The sequence below is a fragment of the Ambystoma mexicanum genome, chromosome 11 (assembly GCF_040938575.1).
Source record: "Ambystoma mexicanum isolate Mex_15411 chromosome 11, UKY_AmexF1_1, whole genome shotgun sequence".
Taxonomy (NCBI): domain Eukaryota; kingdom Metazoa; phylum Chordata; class Amphibia; order Caudata; family Ambystomatidae; genus Ambystoma; species Ambystoma mexicanum.
Window position 1 is genome coordinate 1,186,969,927 of NC_090934.1, and position 18,612 is coordinate 1,186,988,538.

Genomic DNA, 18,612 nt, shown 5'->3' on the forward strand with positions numbered 1-18,612 from the left:
AATGAGACTTTCAAGCATATCACAACCCTGCTGGGAATACAACACAAGTTCTGCTGTGCTTATCACCCACAAGTGAACAGGATGTGTGAGAGCCTGAATGGCCTGCTCAAAGAAGAAATAGCAAAACTAAAAGCAACTTTGAAAAAAGGATGGCGCCACTGTCTGTATCTATGTATTTAAATTTGGGAAAAAGAAGAGAGGACCCCAGAACAGGACCCCAGAACAGAAGGGTACGAAACCAAAGCCCTCACTCCGTACATCACAAAAACACAAGGGCACCAGCAGCAACCCCATCAAAACATAGAAGACAATGAAGCAGAAGACTTCAACAACCCAACCATAAACGTAACGGACCACCTTAATGACAGAGCAGACTCCATAGATCACCAACCGATCAATAACAACAACAACACAGAAGCACCCTAACTAAACAACCACATGACAAAACAAGAATCGAAAAACAAACCTAACCACGTAAAAAAAATCCATTGCAACATAATCAACTCCACATCAATGTCCAAGCATGGCACAGAGATTTACAACCTCCTGTGTGACGGAGGTATCAACATCTTATTCATAACAAAACATGGCTGGACAACTACAAAATTACACTCCATAACTGCCTCCCCGACAACTTCAGGTGCTCACAAGCAAACCGAAAAAACAAAAGAGGAGGAGGACTGGTGATAGCATACAACGAACACCTGAAATTGAAACGGAAGAACCGTTAAACATCAAAAACATCAAATCCTTAATCCTTCACCTGACTGCAAACTCAAAACAAACCTCAAATTCATCCTAGTATACAGACCACCGACATAAGACACAACCTTCGTAGACGCCTTCACCAACCTAGCCATAGACCAGGAAAACCTGATAATTATATGATAGGTTATTTATAACGCGCTTAATACCCAGAGGTTTCTAAGCACGGACCCGGGGATCGAACCTGTGTTGCTCTGTGTCATCTTGCTTCCAAGGCGAGCACGTTGCCACTGAGCTATCCTCCCGAGACAATCCTTTGAGACTTCAACATCTGGTTTGCCGAAGAATCCGCTAGCTCACAAAAATCGTGGCCAAACAACTGAAAACAATGAAACTACATCAGCTAGTCAAAGGAGCAACTCACGTGGCGGGACATACACTTGACGCAATATTTTCCAACAAAAACCTCATCATCACAGCACCACCAATACATATCCTCTGGAGCAACCACCTCATCATCCCCTTCGTAATCACGCCAGCCACATCAACAATCAAACAACCCGACAAACTGGCGACTATCATGAATAGAAACTGGAGGACCATCAAAAATAGCGACCTACTAGAATTCCTTGAAATAAACAAACCACCAACAGTGACCCTGGATGAAGCTGACCTTGACAGAAAAACAGAACTGCTTCACAAATGGATCTCCAGAACAATAGACAAGATCTCCAAGAAAATACCTTGCAATCCATTGCGCAAAAGAGCAACAGCAAAATGGTTCACCCCTCTACTCAGCACCATGAAAAGAAAAAACAGGAAGCTTGAGCTAGAATGGAGGAAATGGTGAACAAATTACAATTGCAACAACAATACCACTCATACAAAAAGGAAATCCATAAGGCCAAAAATAAATACTACGAAAACAGAATCACAAAAGCCGCCAACACCCAAAAAGAACTGTTTAAAATCCTAAACGAAATGAGAAACACCCCTGGATGCAACAACACACCAATACCTACACTGAGAGGATGCACCACCCTCACAGGCCACTTCAAAGACAAAGTCAGCACCATTCAACAGATCATACAAAGCAGACCAAGCAACTACAACATGCAACCTATCCAACCACCTGAGAATCGCCAGAACAAACTCCAAAGCTTCCCCCAAATATCAGCGCGGGCATTTGTCAAGCTGGAATGCTACAGCAACAAAGCTGGCTCCACCATGGATCCCTGCCCCCCTGATATACACAAATCAATCCTCACACAAGGAACACCAATGGAACACTACAGAAACCTTTTCAACCAATCACTCTCGACACGGAAAGTACCAAGATCATAAAAATCAGCATACATCAACCCGCTCCAAAAGGACACAGCAAGGAAATGTAAAGGACCTATCCAGCTACAGACCCACCTCAAACATCCGTACCCAGGAAAACTACTTGAAACATACGCCTATAGTATTCGTAGAAGAACATTGACTGCTGGATCAAGCTAAAGTAGGCTTCAGACCAATGAGAGGCACTGCTCTCAATCTGGGACGATCTGAAGAACAATGCAGACTCAGAACAAAACATAGCTCTAATACTACTGGATCTCCCCACAGCTTTTGACACCATCAACTATGACATCCTTATCACGTGATTGGTAGGAATAGGAATCACTGACCTACCCCTTCTATGGATCGAATCCTTCCTAACAAACAGAACAGAAACTGTATGGATAAAAGCTTTCACATCAACTCAGAGAGAATGCACCTGTGGAGTGCTGCAATGATCCTCTTTATCCCCATTGCTCTTCAACACATACCTGGTGCCACTAATCAAGCTCATTAAAAAACCCAGGCTCACATGCTACAACTATGTTGATGACACACAGATCATCTACAAATTACAAGATACAAAGGAAGGAAAGACAACGCTGGAAGACTGCCTACAAGAACTGTACGGCTGGATGAACGCCAAAAACCTCAAACACAACCCAGGCAAAACAGAAAAAATGATCATATCCAAAATCGGTGAAAACAATCACTACATCCCATGGCTGACAGAACTATACGATAGTAAAACACCTGGGAGTATTGATGGACAACGAACTAACACTTGAGCCATAAGTAAACGCTGTAATCAAGAAAAGTTTCTTCCTCCTAGAGGCCGTAACAAGGATCCAACCATTCCTCTATTTCACCCACAAAACACTCACCATCATCTCACTCATCATGTCAAGAATAGACTATGCCAACAGCCTATACCAAGGAATGCCAGAACAACTATTAAAGAAACTTCAGCGCATCCAAAACGCTGCGGCCAGACTCCTGCTCAAACTACCACGTAGAGAACACATTACCCCAGTGCTGAAAATGCTACACGGGCCACCAATAAAACAGTGACTAAAGTTCAAAACAATGTGCATAACACACAGAAAAATCCACAGCCAAGGTGCAGAGTTCCTAAAAGAGAAAATAACAGTCTACTATCTGACAAGAGCACTGAGATCAAGCAATGACATTTCCTTAGAACCAAATCCATACAATAAAAGAAAACACAGAGGATCAACATTCTCCCACTTGGTAGCAATAACATGGAACAAACTACCAAAAAACATACGCAACACAAGGGATCATTTGAAATTCAGGAAACTGCTCAAATTTTGGCTCTTTGCCCCAGAACCAGAAGGAAACGACTAGGGCGCATGCACCCGATTGGGAAACAAGAATCCAAATGATTAGCCCATGACCCTGATTTAATTTTCCCTAACCAGGGGGCAGTGGGAGGACACCCCAATAACCCAAGCCCACACACAGCTAGTCCACAGAGGAAACTTAGGGAGGTAAGAACCCCCAAGGGACAGGCAGGAAATGAACAGAACCCCAAACTGTAACATTGCCAATCTGGGGCCAGGATGACACGGGCCTCACACCGGTAGAGTTACCACTAGAGCAACACAGAGGAAAGCTGCGACTCCTAGACATGCCTGCCAATGCGGCGGGTGGACTGCAGTACCAGGCACACAGGATGGTCGTGGATGTTCAGCGCAGAGAGGTTCGCTTGTTTTCCTTACCTTTTTGTCTCTAGACAAAAAGGTAAGGAAAACAAGCGAACGTAACTCTAAAACCTCAATTATCATATACAAGTCCCATTCACAAACTCACACAACCACATCCCTGCACAGCAATCTGCACGCACTTCACCACACTGCAACAACAGACCAACTACATCACACCTGGCACAACAGCACATGGGAAGCTGCAACGACCCAAAAACCACACTCAAGCTCAGCCAACAGTGCAAACCGAACTGAAGCTGCCAACAGGACACCTCACTTTCCTATTCCCACTACACCCTACTATCCACCCCACTTCCACACCCCCTTTTTCAGATCTGATAGAGCGCATGGAGACCACTCCGGTGGTGACGGTGTGCGGTGCAAATACCTTTAGCATTAACATTAATAATAAAGTGCAAAAACCTAGGCCCGAGGGCACTCAGCAGAGGACCAAAAGAACAGCAGAGTCAAGCCCTAAACAAAAAAGTCTTCAGCGCTTTCCGAAAAAAACAAAGGTGATCCAAAACCTCATGCAGGGTCTGAGGAAGGGAGTGCCACAGTGTTGGTGCCAGGACAGAAAAGGAACGTCCCCGGACCTTAACTTGCGGAAGCGCCTAACCATAAGAAGATGTTTACCAGCTGAACGTAACTTACGTGTTGGTGCGTATGCCTTAAGTTTTGACTGGAGGAAAGCAGGGCCTACAGAGTAAACGGCGCAGTGCACAATGCACAGTACCTTAAAATCGACCCGGGTCCGACCAGGAGCCAATGAAGCTTGTCAAGGAGCATGGCCGAATGACCAAGTTACGCGCATCTAGCACCACCCATGCTGCCAAATTCTGCAGAGCCTGGAGTCTCTGGACCAGGAATTCAGACTGACCCAAATAAATCCCATTACAATAGTCCAAAGATCCCATGATAGAGGCTGTGACTACCGTAGCACGGTATGCAGGTGGAATAAACAGTAGCACTTTCCACAGTATAGTCAACCTGAGGAAGCCTGCACTGCGGACCGAGATGATCTGAGCTTCACACGAGCCAGAGGGGAGAAGTTATCCCTAGGCTTTTCACCACAGCACTCAGGGCCAGACATAAGCCCAAAGAATCAGGCCAGAAGTTGGAATTCCAGACAGACAGAGGATCAATAGTGCCTGCCACGAAGACCTCAGTCTTACCGCCATTCAGCTTCAGCCAGTTCTCTGCCATCCAGTGCCGATCCCAGAGTGACACTCCCTAAGTATGGAAGGAGACTCTGAGATAGGGGACCGAGGCAGAAAACCAGCTGAGAATCATCTTCATACATATGGAAGCGGATGCCATGCGAGGCGATAAGGTCTGCAAGGGGACACAAGTAGAGATTAAAAAGAAGGGGAAACAGTGAGCACCCCTGAGGGACCATACAGGAAACAGAGGTAGAAGCAGAGGAGAAAGGGAACAAGGAGACCCTCTGCTTTCGCTTCAAAATAAAATACGTAAACCCGGCCAGGGGTGCACCTGCCATCCAAGTCTGTTTCAGCCACTGGAGAGGGATGGTGTGATCAATTGTATCAAAAGCCGCGAAGAGGTCACAGAGGATCAAAACGCGATACCCCTCTGAGGTCCCGCATCAACCCTTAGCTCTGTTCACATAGCTCATTCCTCCCAGGTCCGACCACCATTTAACACCCCAAAAGGTAGTAACAGGACAATGCATGTGACTTCCCCTGGCTCCCCCCACTAGAGCATTTACAGACGAGAATGCCACTTCCAATGTTTGGAGTGATGAGATGCATGAATATGTAGCTTCTTTGATGGCTACTGCATCTTTTATTTCTTGTCATCTGCAAGAGTAGGGGGAGAGGTTGAAGAACAGTGAAGACGACAACAGCACCGACAGGATCGAAAGACTTTTAAAAAGACCTTTGCTATATCCGGGGAACAGTGTTCTACTCTGTAGTTTTGTGCGTCCATGGTTTAAACCGCATTTCGATTGACCCTTTGTTGTCGAAAAGGTAACAGATAAAGCAGTAAAAATGCATGAGAAAAAGGTCTGGAACTATATTGGACACATCAAGTGCAGAGGTGATGCCTCTTCCCAGATAAAAGAATAAGTTACTTAACCCTGGTAACGTTATTTTGACTGGATGTTCCTCCCACGCATTCATCATCTTTGACATTTATTGTCCAGCTTCAGCTGCTTCGGAAAAAGATTTTCGGCATAGGGCACTGTACGTCAATGGCATCGACTCGATGTCCCTCGAAGGCCTACGTCTCGAGGATGATGTCATCGAAGGCATATATAGCATATGCAGCGCACGTTGGCTTCAGTTCTGTTTTTTCTCCCTGACAGCAGAAGTACCTGCAAAAGTGCAGGAATGACCATACTCAGCCTTGAAGGAACGGAAGCTGTAATAGCATGGGAAATTCTACTTTGGGGTAGGCTGGGAGGGCGATGAGGAATACAGGGTCTGCTTACAGACAGACTGACACTGTTTGTGACCCGTATATCTAATGAAAACCTGGTCATCAATACAAAGTTTTGACAGTCTAGATATATAAAAGTTTAAAGCGCTACGAGGATCCAACCTATCTAGTCTTTCCTCCTCCTTTTTAGGATTGAGGGGGGATAGAAAAAATGCAGAACTACTTTTTGTCCTATGTGGAAATCAGAAATGATTTTGGGTAAAAATGAAGGTTTGACCTTTAGAACAACCCTATCCTTGTGGAAGATAGTAAAGGGTGGCTTGGACAAAAGTGCCTGCAACTCGCTCACTCTACGGACTGATGTTAGAGCTACCAATAGACTGGTTTTAAGGGTTAACAACCTTAAAGGACACGAATGTCAAGGTTCAAAAGGTGCACACATTAGGAATTTTAGAACCAGATTAAGGTCCCAAGCTGGAACCTGTAGAGGAGATGCCGGGAACACATTGCTGAGCCCCTTTAGAAATTGTGTCACCAGTGGAATTTTGAAGCTGAAACATTCCTCTGACGAGCGCTTAAAGCTGTAGAGCAGCGCCAAGTAGCCTTTAATAGTACCAATGTTTAGCCCCAGATTGGCCAAAGATAGCAGAAAGGATAAAACATCCAGTGTTTTACACATAAAAGGATCTACATTCTTTCTCTGCACCAATTGCAGAATTTATTCCAACAGCAACGGTACAAAGACTTTGTTGCTGGCCTTCTGGCCAAAAGCAAAATCTCCATTATGTCATCTGGGAGGTCCCAATCCTTGTATCTCAACCTTTAAAAAACCAAGCGTGAAGGTTGAGTGTCTTGACCTCTGGATGGAGAACCCAACACTCCTCTCGCGAGAGAAGGTCATCTCTTTGTGGAAGATGCATTGGAGGACAGATGGACATGTCCAGAAGGTTCGGGCACCACATCCTCCTGGCCCAGTCTGGTCCAATCAGGATCATGTGTTTCCCAAACTTGCTCAACCTCCTGATCACTTGAGGAATGACAGGAACTGGAGGAGAGGCGTACAGGAGTGGACATTTCCAGTCCACCACGAATGCGTCTCCTAAAGCTCCTCTAGTTTGCACTTCTGGTTGACACTGGTCACGAACAGATCCACTTGAGGGGTTCCCCAAAGGGTGAGGATCTCTTTAAGGACTTCCTGAGCTAGTTCCCTCTCGTGGGACACTGTGCTCTGCCTGCTCAGAGCAACCACAGCCATGATCTCCTTTCCGGCTAGGTGAACTGCCAACAGGGAGATTCCTTCTTGAATTGCCCAGTACCAGAGCTGCATTGCCTCTCTGCACAGTGGTGGTGACCCTAAACCTCCTCTCTTGTTCAGGTAGTGCATGGCCACCGTGTTGTCGTCATTATCAGGACATTCTTTCCCCGTACAGAGAGCGGAAAGGCCTTCAGCGCTAGTCTGATTGCCCTCAGCTCCAAAAGAGTGATATGTAGTTTGAACTCCGATGGAGACCAACGACCGCTGACTGTCAGATCGTTGGTATGGGCTCCCCACCCTGTGAGTGAGGCATTTGTTGCTACTGTTATCTCTGGCCATGGCTGCCAAAATTGTTCTCCCTTAAGAATGTTGTCCTCGCAGGCCCACCACAGAAGATCCTGTGCGACCCTGCTTGGAACCTGAAGTAGGTCTGACATGTTTCCTGTGAACTGGGACCATTGAGTTCTTAGAGCCCATTGAAGGCATCTCATTATCAGGCGGGCCTCTGGCACCAGAAAAATGCAGGATGCCATGAGGCCGTGCAACCTTAAAAAATCGAAGGGTGGGCGGCACTGGGCACTTTGAAATTTGTTGACCATCTGAAGAATGTCTTGAGCCATCACCTCGGGTGGCGAGCTGTTTCCCAAGGATGTATCAAGAACAGCACTGATGAATTGGAGTTTCTGAGAAGGTGTAATATGGGACTTCTTGTAATTGAGGGAGAAGCCCAGTCTGTGAAGAAAGTGACACGTGATGTTGAGATGATCCAGGACTTGTTAGGGAGAACATGCCCTGATCAGCCAATCGTCCATGTAGGGGTAGACGCGAATCCCCCCTCTCCTGAGACTCACTGCCACCACCACCATCTGCTTGGTGAAAACCCTCGGGCGGAGGTCTGCCCAAATGGCAGAACTCGAAATTGATAATGAGAACCGCCAACTGCGAAACTCAGGTATTTTCTGTGCTTGAGATGGATTGGAACATGAAAATAAGCATGCTGAAGGTCCAATGACACCAACAAATCCTGGAGTTGGAGGGCCTGATGGATCTGAGAAAGTTTGACCATCCTGAACTTGTCCTTCTTGAGGAACTTGTTCAAGTATCTCAAGTGCAAGATGGGTCTCAGTCGTCCGTCCTTCTTGGGTATTAGGAAATAAGGGGAACACCAACCCTTGTTCCTCTCTGCTACTGGCATTGGTTCTATAGCGCCTTTCTCTAGCAGGGTTAAAATCTCCTACACAAGGAGCGGATCTGAAATCCTCAAAGAGTGGTTCCCCGGTGGATTGTACTGAGATCCCTGCATAAAAGAAAGGCAGTAACCATGGGCTATGGTTTCCAAGGCCCAATCATTCAAAGTAATGTCTCGCCATTCTCCTCGATGCTGAGACAGTCTGCCCCCCACTGGTGAACTGTGACTCAAGACCTCAGAGAGGTTTTTAGGCAGTTGATGCAGCGGCCGATGGTAAAGAAGCCCCTGCTTGAGCTGGCTTTTCGCACCTTCTTCGTCCACCATGAGGAAATCTTCCTGGGCCCCTTTGACTGGCCATTCCTCTCGCCCTTCCAATTGAGGAGTAGTAGCATAAAGATCTACCCCTCCAAGGTTGTCCACTAGGTCGAAAAGGTTGAGGTTGCCTAATAGCAGTGCCTAAAGATTTGGCTGCCGCCTTCGAGGTCTGCAACTTCTCAAGACTCTCGTCAGCCTTGTTGCCAAAAAGGTGAGGCTCATCAAAGGGCATGTTGAGAAGTATGGACTGCACATCTGGTGCAAAACCCGACTTCCTCAACCACGCAAACATGCGCATAACGTTGCTGGTAGCAATGGCTCTGCTGATGCTATCAGCAGAATCCAAACATGACTGAAGAGACTCACACATGGCTTCTTTGCCGTCTCTAACTGTGGCTAAGAACCCGTCTCTTTCACCCCCCTCAGGAATGTGCTCTGCCGCCATGGAAATGCAGTCCCAAAGAGTGAATGTAAACTTTGCAAGGGCATATGTGGAATTGGCAGATTTGAGTGCCATACTGCCTGCAGAAAATACTTTCCTTGCCCTTTAATCTACTCATTTGTCGTCCCTTTCTGGAGGGATGATAGGGTAAGCCGCTTGCTTGGATGTTGTAGTAGCTGCCTGCACCACCAGACTCTCTCGAGTGGGGTGTTTTTGACAGGTAGTCAGGGTTACTACTGGAAGGGCAGTACTTTTTGGTCAAGTTTTTATTAACAGCCGGATGGTCTCCGGTGTCTCCCAATTCGTCACCACCCTTTTCTGCAAGGCATTATGAAATCGTAATATGGGACAGCGGGCCTTTATCTAAGATATCAGTTAGATCAGCTTGTTTGAATGGCAATGGAGGCATATTCCACCCCATATAGACCACTAGCTTAGACATGAGTTGCCTGTAGGACACATCTGCATGCTCACCAGCCTCTGGTATCCACCTCACTTGCAGTCTGTAGGTTATCATAGAGGTCCCTTAACCTTGACTCCTCTGCAATAAAACTCTGAGGTAGATTAGGCGTACCAAATGGGAGGCCAAATGGAGCCTCTTCATTAGACTGCTCATTTTCCTCATATATGGAAGAAAGAGACTTAAAATAGTCTTTCCTGGGTAGTGGTACATATGTTTTCTCAGGAACGAGGGATTTTGCAAGTAATTGATTTGATGCTGGAAGAGTCATCAAAACTTTCTTCATAGGCGCTGCAGATTTTACTGGGGCGCTTGGCGTCGATGGCACAACCAGCAATGATTGCACAGATGGCCTTGATGCCTTTGGCATCAATGTCGAGGATTTGGCTGGCGCCAAAGGCGCCGCCGGCCTCGAAAGTGTTGATGGCGTTGAAGATGTCGATGGCGTTGATGACCTCAACCTCGACTTCTGCTTCTGGCTTGACTGATCCTTCGATTAGACTTCATTGGATCGTGGCCTCGAGGGCCCTCGATGCGGATCGGGCCTTCATCTGGGGCTCGAGGGCGCACAGCATTTAGGTCGAGCCCTTTCCTTCACGGCTTCTTTTTAAGGCGTGGTAGGAGCATGGCTTGGAGGCTTTTGTTTCTTAAATATTTTGAACATCTCTGCTCTGAAGGCCCTCCACTCAGCTGGAGTGGACTTTTTGGTTGGGCAAGAAATCCTCTTGGGAAGGCACCCAATGACGAAGTCGAGGAAGGAGACCTACAGTGCCCTCTCTTCGATGACGAAGAAGAGTGGTGGGAGCCACTCCTCGATCTCAATTGTTTGGCCTTCTTCCTCCGAGGAGAGTCGCCTCTCGACTCGTCGGTCGAAGGTTTCTTGGTCGGGGTAGGGGGATTTAGGGATTCAGCCTACCTTCAACTTCCCCTTTCGTTCCTTCAGGGTTTTTGCAGTCTTGGACTGGCACTTGGAGCAGTCTGAGATCTTATGATACGCACCGAGGCACCACAAACAAATATGATGGAGATTGGTTAAAGACATTTTCGACATGCAATCGCAACACTTTTTGAACCCGGTCTTCAGGGTTGTCGGTGTCGATGAAGAAGACATTTCGATTCTCGATAACAACGAAGTTCGTCATAAAAGTGATGAAGAAGCGTACCATATTTCTTCGAAGCTAAATCTGTCATGGAAAAACTGAACTGAAGCCAACGGATGCTGCAAGTGCTTTATATGCCTTTGATGATATCATCCTCGAGACGGAGGCCTTCGAGGGACATCGAGTCGATGCCATCGACGCACAAGGCCCTCTGCCGAAAAATACACAATTCATTTGAAGAAGACTATTTGATGCAAGTAGAAGATAAAGGCAAAGAAGAACCACAACGACGAATGACTCGATCCAAGACAAGAGAGCTAGAAAAGGTTAATATACACACATAAAGTTAGGTACACTGTCTTTTCTTACACACAGCATTCATCAAAAAAGTAAAGGGACTGTTTTTACATATGATATTTCAACAACATAACTCATTTCAACAATGCTTTATCCATTTTGTAATATGGAGAGACTTGGAGCACATGATCCCTCCAAGACTATTTTTCCATGCATTTCTATTGTATGCAGCACACACCTACCCTCAATTGACAAGTGGAGACCCATCCATTATCACCTCAGTTGGGGATCCAAGAATAAGTATAGTATGGGAGAGATTGTTTTATGCAGCACACGCCCAGTACTTCAGGGGTGGAGCTTAAATTAACACACACTAACAAGATAACAAGGCATTTTTTTAGGCTTTGCAGCATAAACAAACACCTGCAGCATCGCAAGGCAACGGGATGGGGAACGTGATACAAACTGTAGTGCTAATGTTTTGTATTTTCTGCTGTTTCTTCTTTACACTCCTTGTTTTAAGAAGATTGTCGTTTCCACATGCACAAGCTTTGACCCCCACTAACTTGACCCCAGCCCATGCTGTCACTGAAGCCGTATCCAGGCAGGCAGTGAGTACTGCTAAAAATGAAAAAGAGTGAGGTGCGGGGCAGAGTAGGATTTCAATAAGTTAATTTCCTATAGGACTAATTCGGCCCATATATCCAATAACATGTGGTATAGCCACATGGCCATGGTGGGGAAACAAATAACCAAGGGGAGCTGCTATCTCATACCCTACGCCATGAGTGCTTCCAGAACATGTGTGGCAACTGAAATCCCAGCAGGAGGAGCACAATGCCTCATGCACCTGTCACTTTGCACCACAAGGGGACGATTTCAAGGGAATCGAGCAACACTGAGGTGGATGTCCAAGAAAACATTCCTGTGCGAAGACAACTACATAAAGATTCAAGATATGTTAAAGGATTACTGGAATACAGATAAAAGCATAGAATATATCACAAAAGACCCGCACAAGGGTGAAATACAAACAGTGACACAACAGGAGTTATAATGTCCCAAGACAGGACTCTCAGAGAGAGGAGGAATGCCAAGATGTTGGGAAAGACCGCAAATGCTGATGTATGGACAAGTATACACCTCAGAAGGATGGAAGGAGGGAGTAGTTGGGAGTGGAAGTAGTACAGCAGGAAAATGATCAGTGCATCAAGGAATGGGAAGCAAGCACCAAGTTGCTCACATGGGTAGAAAACGAGGTGGGACCAATACTGATCATACCACTCAAGGGAGCTGCTTTATGTTTCCAGAATGATGGAGAAGTAGAGGTTGGGGAAAATGAAGGCTGCAAAAAGGTCTCGAAGATACCAGGCATGAAGGTCTGGACAGCAGTGCACATGACTCACAACTGGGCCTGTGAATCAAAAGCATATCTACAGCTGACACCCAACTGGGGTGAATATGCTCACTCTGAATACCCCAGCATTGGTAGGACCTCAGAAGGACAAAAAGATAGAAGAATTCTCTGAGATAGACAACAACAAAATGAAAAAAGAGGTCTTTGGAACTGACAAGAAGAAAAAGAGGAAACTGTGTTTCATCAGACATGGAAACGGCATTAGATGCAATACCACCAGAACACTGATTGTTCAGTAGGACAGAGATGTTTTTTGCATCTGTTGTTCCAGCAGAACAAACACGAACGCAAATGGCTCCAGATACTCAGTTGGGAGCCAATGCAGACAATAAACTCAACCATCAAGGGATTCAACACCATCAAGGAAGAGCTGAGAGCTCGGAAGGCTGATGACCCTCCAGAACAGGTATGTTCTGGATCTCCTCATGGCCAGGGAATGAGGCGTTTGCAATAAGATTGGGTTTTCTTGCTGTACAATCGTTCCTGCCAATGACAAAGACAATGGGAAACTGACAGAAGCCATCTCCAAGCTTTCTGAAGTGCATACAAGGATGGAGGCAGAGGCGAAAAATTGTGGAAAACATGAAGGTTGGCAGTCATACATATTCTCATGGATGCCACTGTGGATGGAAGATGGACTGAAGGTGCTGGCAGGAGCATTACTACTAGTATTGACAGCACTTTGCGTCACAAGGATAATCATAGCACAGTGCAGACAAACAACTAAGAAGACTTTAGGGATGAAGGTGATGATTGACAATGTTCAAGTATCCCTACAGCTCACACAACTATTGAGGAAAATGGGTTTGGTGCACCACCCCTGACGCTGAATGGAGTTACATCACCTGGGGCCTTGATGACAATGCCAAATACTGACACCTCAGAGAGATAACGAAGGTGTGGCTCCCAACACTGCCAATAAGCAGAGAGAGTTATGTTGGCAGTGTGGTCGATTCATCGACCAGAGGGGGGAGATTGTAAACAAGGGGGTCAAATCTGACCTTCATGCCGCCTGCTCGACTCTCAACCTGTAGAGAGAGAAACATCAGGTGCTCGCCTCTTTTAGGCCTATCACCACGGTCATCAATGTATCGCAGGGGTGAAAAGCGGTATTCCCTGTCATGATGCCTGCCCCCGGAAGACCAGACCAGGCCCAGCTGTCATGCGCCGTCAGCATTGGGGGATATGGTCGCGGTGGAGACTGCGCCGCCATTAGCAGCCCATCGCGTCTCACCGCGTACTGGGTGAGCGGTCTAGTAGTTCCGCGACGTCAGCCGCGGAACGCCTTATCTTCCCATCTCACCCGGAAGCCTGCGCGTTGCAACCCTCTCGCGTCAGGCTTCGAGTGAGACGCTACAGTTTTTCTCCGTGTTTTTCTTCGCCTTCTTTTCCCTCCCTGTACTACTATTTTGCTAACTCTGCCGCTGTTTATATATCCTCAGCCCTGTACTCCTGCTCCTGTACTTTCGTTTTTGTCCTCAGTTGGCTTTTTCCTTCCTGGCTGCTTGTTTACCTCCGTTCCATCCCGCCTTCCTATTGTTTTCCCTTCCTACACTCCGACGCTCAATTCCCTTCTACTTCGGTTCATCTCTACCGCTCAACGCTTCTACCCTACGATGGTACCCGCTCACACCAGCTTGGATTGGGGGTTTTTTATGCCGTTAGGCTTTTTCCCCCACTTTGTCTGCTCCGGCAGGGAAGTCCCCACTAGACCTCTTTGTACCAGGTCAGGGTGGCTTCTTTCCGGGGTAGGCCCTATCCTCCGACAAAAAAAACAGCTTGGTGGAAGAAAGGGTTGGAACAGCCAGAGGAGACCAGCTCTACAGGTGAGGAGGTGGTTGGAGGGCTGGAGATAGGAGAGGAAGAGGACGATTTGGAGCTTGGCGGTGACACCAGCAGCCCCGGAAGCAGGCATCATGCCATTTGGAGCATGCCCAAAAGCCCCAGTTAGGGGCTGTTTGGGTGCAGTCCTGGCGCCTATGGCACCAGGCTCATAAAGATAAAGTCAGTCCTGGCGCCATGGGCGCCAGGCTCATTATTGATAACTTACCTGAAGCAGACCATGCTGCATACTCACCTGAGGCAGACCATGCTGCATGAAGACTCGAGCCAGATGAGGCTTAGGATGGATTATTTTACTGAAGGGATTATTTTGTTACTTGGGTGGGGCTGTGGAAGAATACTTACCTGGATCTTCTTCCAAGGCTATTTAAACCACGCCCAGACAGCCACATGTGCTTCACGTTATTCTGCTTGCTGCAGCGTAACGCTCACCGTGTTTTCAGCAGCTCCAGTCTTCAGCCACGCCCGCTTCAGTCCTGGGACTCCTGAAACAAGAAGAAAAGAAGGATAAAGGTTAGAACAGGAGTTTTAACTTTAATCCTTACCTGAATCCTGATTCATTTCGCCACGGAGCTGAAAGACAGAAGTCTTTGAAGCATTGCTTTGCATTCCTACGGCGCCGCGCTGAACTCACCTGCTTGGCGGAACTTCAGCATTCCATCACGCTCTCTCCATCTCGCAGCTGCCCTCCGACACCTAAGGAGACAAAGACAGCAAGGTGAGCAAGGGGACTCTCTAAGGCTATACAAGCTACCCCCAAAGACTTACCTGATTTACCACGGGGGGTACTCACCTCATCTCGGGTCAGCGCAGTCAACTCTGCTTCATCACCGTACCCCGGCCCCTAAGGGGAAAACCACAATAGACTTACCGGAATCTTACCAATTGCCATTTGGAAATCTTCGAGTGGATTAATCGGCAACCTGCAAGGAATCGGACAGAGTGAAGATCAGACATTTGAACTCTTATGAACAATTGGACTTTAGAGTCAATACTGGAACTCACCAATTCCTCTACGCCAGTGAAGTAACTGGTCATCAACGCGCCCCTGCGGTCGACGCAGGATGGAGAGCTCATCCTTCCAAACCATCAGGTGAGACTAAGGAGGGGACATCAAGAGTGATCTGTGGGAAGACAACGGGAGTGGGGAAGGTGGGTTGACACTCAATTCCACGGGTGGTTAATTCCTCTTCTCCTTTGCAGAAGAATATTCCTGCGAGCCAGACAAACTAGGCTGAGCGGGCCAGTCCAGTCAGTCATCTCGGCGCTACACGTCACGCTGGTGGAAACAACAGCGGCCCAGTTCCGGTCGATGCCCCCGTGGGAACCAGGTGAGCGTAACATTCCCTTTGTCAACCATTCAGACCATACCCAAATGATGATTTGGACAACATCGAATTGACTTTGATCAAACCGGTTGACTTACTGGAGAACCAGAAGCCAATGATATCATCATTGCCATCACGACACAGCCTTGCTTATACATGAAGTACATATCCATCCATTCATGAAGCTACACTGACCTACACTAATTTATTGCATATTGGCACAAAGCACATGCTTATGACCCACTTAGGCAGAGGACTGACACATACACATGTCTCTATATTCATATCTTTCGCCAAAGCTGAAACCACAAGATGCAACAGGATTCATATATATATATATATACATATATATATAGCTTGCAAATGCTTACTCTGCTACTAACATGGAGACGCCATTAGGGGTGCTGTAGGAGCTATAGGCCATCAGACCCAGCGAGAGAGGAGGCAAGTTTGAGAAACAAAGACAAGCTGACATGATGGCTGCAGCTCGAGACAAGCAGAAACAGGACACCCAGCCAAGGACAAATGGGGAGCAGGAAAATTCCAGCTACCAGGATAGAGCCACCTGCAGAAATTCAGGCTAAAATCCTCATAATTACAGATGAGAATGTTTAATTTCGTGCTCTCGACACTCGTGACCTAGACAGAGAAGACTGTTCCCAAAAAACCAGAGGAAAGACGATACAAGAGTTGCCTACATCTTGTTAACTGGCTGCACTCTCACAGGCTTGGGGGATCAGAGGATAGCAACTTTGGAGAATGCTCTGCACCTCCATGTTTTTCCCACCACCTTGAAGAGGTGCATGCAGTCTGTGAACTGCCTAGGCTCCCAGGGTTGGGGGGACAAACTCTGTCCAATCCAAATTCACCTTTCATGGGAATATAATTTGTAGCAAGGGCCAATGGTCTTTCTGCGTACCTGCAACATTGTAGATAGGTGCTCTTAGAGGCGGTCCTAGGAGGGGTCCCTGGACATGGCCAACCAATCTCTAAACTAAGCTTTGTATTTTCTTTATGTATACAGCCCAGACCAACCAATACACATAGCTGATAGGTTTCCAGCAGGTAACCGGGGTTTGTGACATCACTTCGAAACAAAAGTGGGTGACACATGCTTAGAAGCTCAGAGATCTGGATGAAATTTTGTTTTTCTGGTGTAATCCCTGTTTGCTTGCTAATAAACAATAGTAACTTTGTCCTATGGCTGAGACCTCCGTTCTTGTGGCTGGGAGTCGTAGATGGGCCCAAGTGTACTCTGCCTTTATCTGGGGTTACTGCTAGAGGACCCTGGTCATGCTGTACAGGATCACCTCTGGATTTGTGGCAGTGATTGATGCTGTTCATCACCCAACGTCATAGACTTTGCTTTGATATGCACTGTCCTTTAGTGCGGCCTGAGAAAGCCACAAAAAGCCTGGAAGGGATACGAAATTCTTCAGTTTGCAGGATGTAGAATTCATGCTCCACGAGGGCACTGGCTTGGGTGATGGAGCGAAAGTGCCTAGTAATCCTTTGAGAAACACCTTGACCGCTGGGTCAGTGACTAGTGGCGATTGATGCAGTCCTGTGGCATAGGCTGAAATGGATGAGAGATGCACTTTCATTGATGAATGCGATAACCTGCTCTGGCCTAGGTGTAAAAGGGAGCGTAGCACTTGGTCCAGTGATATAGTATGAGTTGTGAAGTTTGACACCATGTGGTAAAGCGTGTACATTTCTTGGCGTAAGTTGGATGTGTGGATTGCACCCTGGAGGCCCTGATGACCTCCCAGCACTCTGCGGACATTGTCAGATGTTCCAGCTTTTGCTGTCCAGGGACCATGCTTTGAGCGTCAAACTCACAGGACTGTAATGGACAATCTTGCCTTCCTATTCAGTTAACAGTTGCTAGTGCGGTCTGAGGCGATTGGGCGTTTCTTGAGACAGTTGTAGGAGAGTAGAGTACCAAATCTGATGTGCCCAAGCCCGGGCTAAAGAGATCATTTGGTAAGGTTGTTCCTTCACTTATCCCAATCCTTAGGGTCACCATCATGGATATCACAAGCCATCGCAAATGCCTCTATACATTGGAGAATATCAGAACCCTCCCCACACACACACACACCAAATCTTTCATGAACATGGTGGCAGAAGACCTGACACTCTCAACTGGTCTAGCTGAAGTCTTCACCATAGCTTTCTCCAGCTGGATTACTTGATGTTCAGTGTATTTGTCCTTGAGTACTACTTGCTGTGACAATTCATTTTTCAATGTTGGGTAATACCTCAAAGTTAAGTGCTGTGATGAGGAAGACAAGGGCATGGAGTAATAAATATTACTGGTAAGTAATGGGAGCATTACTTGTTCTAACCTGATAGCTCAGGAAGTTGAAGACTGTGTGCAAGGTCGCAGGTTCGATTCCCAGCAATGCCAACTCCTTCTTCCAAGGTCAACTAATGAATACCATTTCGGATCGGGGTTAATTGTATGTAAGTATGTTCACTGTGAGCGAAAGTGCTACATAATAAAACATCTTTATCATTATACTAAAATAAAACGTGCTTTTCAACCATGAGGATATTGGCACTCGTTCTTGCGGCCTACCTTCCGTCCCCCCACTCCAGTGAACACCAAAATAGCACAGACTTTCGGAAGAATACAGCTCATGAGTACATTATATTGTATGTGAGCAAATTCATGCATAATGGCGAGGTGTTCATATCTGCTCAACACCTGCTGTAAATTAAATGAACACAAATTCAAGCAAATATGTGCAATACGGCATATGTCCACTGGGTGGCAGTGGATTTCACAGCAGAATGCTTACTT